Source organism: Haliotis asinina, chromosome 2, assembly GCF_037392515.1.
Source record: "Haliotis asinina isolate JCU_RB_2024 chromosome 2, JCU_Hal_asi_v2, whole genome shotgun sequence".
Lineage (NCBI taxonomy): Eukaryota > Metazoa > Mollusca > Gastropoda > Lepetellida > Haliotidae > Haliotis > Haliotis asinina.
In genome coordinates this window covers 27,109,795-27,115,829 of record NC_090281.1, presented here as the reverse complement: position 1 = coordinate 27,115,829, position 6,035 = coordinate 27,109,795, and positions in this window count along the sequence as shown.

Below are 6,035 nucleotides of genomic sequence, written 5' to 3'. Positions count from 1 at the left end.
TCTGTTTCAACGTTTCATCCAGGAATCTGTTTATTCTCCCGTTTAAATATCTTATTTTCGGATCGGCTCTGTACCTTTAATCTGTCGACGTTCACGTCTCACTTTATCCCCATACAACAGACTTAATATCCAGTGTGAGGCCCATTTTCTGGTGTCCCCCGCCGTGATATTGCTGGAATATTGCTAAAAGCGGCGTAAAACCAAACTCACTCACTCACTTAATATCCATGAACTGCACTTGAACCATGAAGAGTTTTTGAGTTGGCAAAAAAGGCAAATATTCTATGTCTATAGTTTTAAATATAGCATATATTCCATATTGTATGTATGAAACAGTTTACACATGTCTCATTTCCATCTATGTTCTTAACCATCCCATCTTCTCTTTCTTTCTGACTGCTAAAGCTTCATAAATGTCACAAAATGCTCAGCCGTGTTGTCAAAGTGTAAATGTAAATGTACATTCAGATAATACTAAATCACTGAATACTGAAGTCTAAACATCTCTTAATAGACTAGTCAATTTGTACAAGTAATTAGTTAACTGATCAATGTTATAGTGAACAAAACTTCTTCTCTTGCTTTCTATTGTATGTCACTTAATATGAATATAAAAGTAAGTTCCCACGCTCTAGAAATGCTAAATTGAAACAATTGTACGGTAATGCATATCAACATCTTACTCCCACAGAGGGCGGCCCAATGTTGTGCCATGCTCATCAAACAGCGAAGTCCAAAGTGGCTATGTTAGCCAGCTGGGTTGAAGCCGGGGATCAGTTGATTGTACCCTTATCTAAAATCGTTGTGTGCTTTAGATTAGATTTGGATCAAATATAACAGTATAACACTATTATCACCATTAGCAGTCTATGCACCTGCCAGAATTAAACATCAAGACAAACACACTCATGTGTGTCAACAGGAAGAATTGTGAAAAAAGCAACAAACGTACTTATAAGATACAGTGATATTTACAGTGTTAAGAGGCAGTTGCAATTCCAGCTATTTGATATATTCTTCATCAGACCATCGTATCCAGCTTCAGACTCGCCATGCCGGCGTAACTCCGCTTACCCGGAAGTCTGCTCTTGTGCTGCATGAGAATCAGCATGATCTGTGCATGTTTTATCTACTGAAAATAGATGGCGCTAGAGCGTCGTTCCTGTAGGCTTTGACTGTTAAAAAATCACGAATGAATAACAACATAAAACATGTTTTATCTCTTTGGCTTTGTTTACAGAGTATGGTACAGAATTGCAATCCACGGTGAAGTCATGTAAACGTACTTATGAGTAAATACATACATGACAATAAAACAGCCCATATGAGATATGTACAAACACTTTTAAACATAACCAATGTAAAACCATTGTTTATTCTATACTACACACATTTCCAGCTTGCGAGTATAGATAATTCAAAACAGAGAATGGTAAAATCCTGCAATCCAAGGTGGAGTAGTATTAAGGATCTGAGGAGTATATACACACTCGATCGACAGTTTATACGGGACATGGTCTGCGGCAATATTGCCCCTTTGGCAGTGTTTTTTTAAGAATATGTTACAACCCTGCTCCAACCCATGGTGAAGTTGTATTAAAGTACGTACATGACAGTTTACTGAAAGTGGGTGTTTATAGAGTTATAGTCCTTTATGTCGTTTATGACCGTCTGAAAATGTGTTTGCTGTCGCCATGTGGGTAGGCAGTAACAATTTATATTCATATTGAATATCAGTGTCGACGGCCTCTTTCGGACATTCGTAGTTTTCGGGCTCGTTTAGTCTTGTACTTGATAGTGAGTAGAGGGTTTGAGAAGGTAAATGCTTACACCTCAGGTATAAAAATGGGTTGGGTCATTAATGATTGTTTCAGACCTTTAAAATACCAGCCAAAGGAGTGATACGATGTTTATGATTCTATACTTTCTCGTTTTGACACTATTATAATAGAGATTCTTGTTCTTCACGTCATGATCAATCCTGTGATTCGATAAAAATACCCAATCTGAGGTATGGATTATACTTCTCCAGCGTCTCCAGGATCTTGATTGGGCATAGTTGTTTCTCAATACACCTTTTACTCGTCTCACGATAAACATATGGAAGCTTTTGATGATGCTGTTCACCGTCAAATACTACGACTTGGTATGATATCCATGGCGACGGACTGTTTGAACAGGGTTTTTTACGATAATCCTGGTCCCTCAATGATGTCACCCGCTTATTCCTCAACTTTCTTGCTCATACCAAATGCACCTCATTTTCTCTATCGCCAAGGTACCATGGTCGCCTTCTACCGAGACAGCGAATTGCAAGGGAATCAAATCACTCCGGACGTTAAGAGATGACTACCACGACCGATCTCATAGGTTATCATTGGTGGCTGGTCAACTTCAAGTCCGTGTTATCCCCTACCCAAGATCTGCACTACGTGGGCATTTGAATAATACGGCGCTAGACCTGGTCGTGGTTCCTTAAGACCAATGGAGTTGAAGCGTTCCCTATAAAAAAAATAGCATGGTTACCACAAACTGACATATTTCCCTACACCTTCAAGTTTTGCAACTTTTAGAACAGGTATACATGGATGACAACTTCTTTAATTCTAGACGTTTCGATAAGGTTCTAGTACCATTTCACGTACGAATGGTTGAAAAGGAAAGTACCTGCATCAAAAGCATTAAAACGTTGTCATCCTTATACACCTTTTCTGACTTCTAACTGCTAAAATGCTAGATGTCAAATGCATCTCGCTACACACCTTCCTATTTTTTTATTTTTGTTTTCATTCTTATTTGTATTTATTTTTTTATTTTTTGTTTGTTTTTTGTTGTTGGTTTGTTTTTGGGTGGTGGGGGGTTGGTGAGTGTTTTTTTGTGTTTTTATTTTGGGTTGTTGTTTTGTTGGGTTTTTTTGTTGTTTCGTTGGGTTTTTTTGGGTTTTTTGCGGGGGAGGGGGAGCTTCTTTGTTTCTGTCTCTGCAAAAAATATGTCTGATGCATTAATTTACTTATACCTTACGTTCCCATATTACTTCAGGTGAACAAATGACTAGATATAGCATGTGTCCATGTGGTGGCGAGTGGTCCTGTGTGTGATTTCTCAGGTCACAAAATCAGTTGAAGTTAAGCACCGTTGAGTTCGGGCAGTCCTTGGATGGGTAGCCGTGTTTGGCAGTTTGACTCCTGAGAGTTTCTAGGTCCTGCCCCACAACGAAGCACGTGTGAAACATGTGGTCTCACCTTAGGCAAGTGAGTTTGTTCAAGAATTGCCTCTGTCCACCCAGCAGAAAATGGGTACCCGGTGAGATAAAGTCATGTGACTATAACCTTGGGTTATCTGGGGTAATAATGATGATGTTCAGTGTATGTGCTTAGAGCATGTCCCTTAGTGATGTGGATGAGGCGCCATATATGTACTCTTATTATTATTATGATGGGCGCCACCGATGGGGCATCTTTTGCAAACACCTGGTATCATCACTATTTCATAGTAATTCATAAACACATGTTCTGTCATCGTATGTCTCACTGGATTGTCTGGTTCAGACCTGATTTACTTACAAATAACATCACACAGCTGCAATACTGTTGAAACTGATATCTGCTCATGATAAAGTCACAGTTGTACGACGAATACGCTTTTGGGAGAGATTTCTTGTGAATGTCAGACCCGCGAAGGTCCCGGAGTAGAAAAGCCTTCAGCAACCCATGCTTGCCATAAAAGGCCACTATGCTTGTCGTAAGAGGCGACTGCTGGGATCGGGTGGTCAGGCTCGCTGACTTGGTTAACACATGCCATCGGTTCCCAATTGCGCAGATCGATGCTCATGCTGTTGATCACTGGACTGTCTGGTCCAGGCTCGATTATTTACAGACCTCTGCCATATAGCTGGAATATTGCTGAGTGCGGCGTAAAACTCACTCACCCATTTGTGAATGCCGAAAGGGTTTGCCGGCTCCATTGCAAGCTGGCTGATGATGATGGTGATTTGGACACTTTTACGTGCGCTTTCCGACATAATGCGTATTTCGCACACGGGTCTGGCTTGAGATTTCCACTGGTCTAAATACGCGACAAGCCTGGGCAACCAAACAAACCGTTTTTAACTTGACCAATGTCCAAATCATAGTTCTGTTGTTCTTATATATCCAAGATGAATGTGGATGGACACGAGAATGAATGAGAATACATTGTTATCGGGAAGAGAAGCAGTGATAGCGTCAGACAATGTTTCTTGTACCCGTGTTCAGCAGGTTTCTTAACTGTTTTATGATAAGTAAGAGTGAGGTCCAGTTTATGCCTTAAAATCAAGAAGTATTTTGGCATTGCTGAAGAGAATGCGCATCATTTCAAAAATAGCGACTGCCAATGTGGTATACTCTTTACGAGCATAGTGAGTGATTTTAGTTTTCGCCGCTTTTAGCAATATTCCATCAATATCACGGCGGGGGACACCAGAAAATGGGCTTCACACATTGTACCCATGTGGGGAATCGAACCCGGGTCTTCGGCGTGACGAGCGAACGCTTTAACCACTAGGCTACCCCAACGCCCCCTTTAGGAGCATACAGGGTCTCAGGCATGTATTGTAATTGAAGTATGACCTGAATAAATAAAGGAATAATATGATCTATGTGAAGAACGGTTATTTGATCTCCTTTCCCTGTGAATTTACTTTCAATAAGCCCAAAAAAAACGAGTTCAGATACCTCATACATGGCACACTGATCAATTGAAACCTCATTTGTATATTTTCACAAACATCTACGTCTTTCAACATTGCCAGTGTCCTAAAGTTCAACAAACGTAATTGTTAGCATTGACAGACTTCAGGTTCTTTTTGTTTATAACAAAAACTACGAGATTTGAGTAACTTATAATACTTGAGAGGTTTCGTTTTGTCAAAGAACTAACAAAAAAATATTGATCGCAATATGAAGAAATAGTCCGTTGCCTTTTATTCGACGTCAACTAGATTCAATACGGATGGTAGTGTATCGAGAAATGTGACCAATACTTATTTTCATTTGTGGGATTTTCGTCTTTAGGTACATTAACTGCTTAACGTTTTGGATACTTAAAAATCTGCGCGTTTAATAACACCACATATAATTTAAATATTATGCAACGCCTACATGGTAAATGCTTGCTGCGAGTGATATTTGGGGTGTCGTTGTCCCAGGTCCTTGTCGAATGTTAGTTTGTTGTTTAAAACCACATACCAGCAAAATTCCAGCTGTACCTCGACCTTACCAGATAGGTTAGACAACAATCTCATGACTAATGCCACAAGTAATCGGATATTAAAGGCTTCACTATACAACGCATTAAGAATCTTTTTCCTTTCATATTTCTCGCAACATACTAACTTTGCAGATTCTAATACCTTTCGGTGTGGACTTACAGAAACAAGTTATGAAAAATGCAAATTCAACTTATAAAGCAACTTGATTTGTAACTAGTTCAGACAGTGATCAATATCATAAGCACCGTTCTACACAGTTGGGATACCATGACATATGTCAGCAACGTCAGCGAGTCTGACCACTCGATCCTGTTAGTCGCCTTTCCTGTTGCTGAACGCCTATCCTAACCAAAACGACACCAGGGACATAGTCGATCCAACTCTGTGACCACGGGCAGACCGTGTGGATTCATTTAACATACTGAAATCTGAAAAATCAAAACAAAATAGCTACCATTTGTGCCCTTTTAACCATCATTGAAAAGAGATTTTTATCACAAATGAAATCTTAAGTGATTTCCCGTTCGGAGAATTGAAGAAATTTATCATTTCACGATCACATGTAACTAGGCAACCTGAATAACTTTAAACGGTTGGAGCGTTTTGTAAATACATCTCTGACGGAGTTTCATATTTGCAAGAAAATATGTAAATAATCGAAATGCCCATTAAGCCTGTCTCTGTCAGCAATCCTTTATTTACTCTCCTGATGAACACTCATGAGTTCACCTAATCAAGCAAGTTTTAACTAAAAGCTCACAAAAACGAACAAAGTTAAGTGTGTATT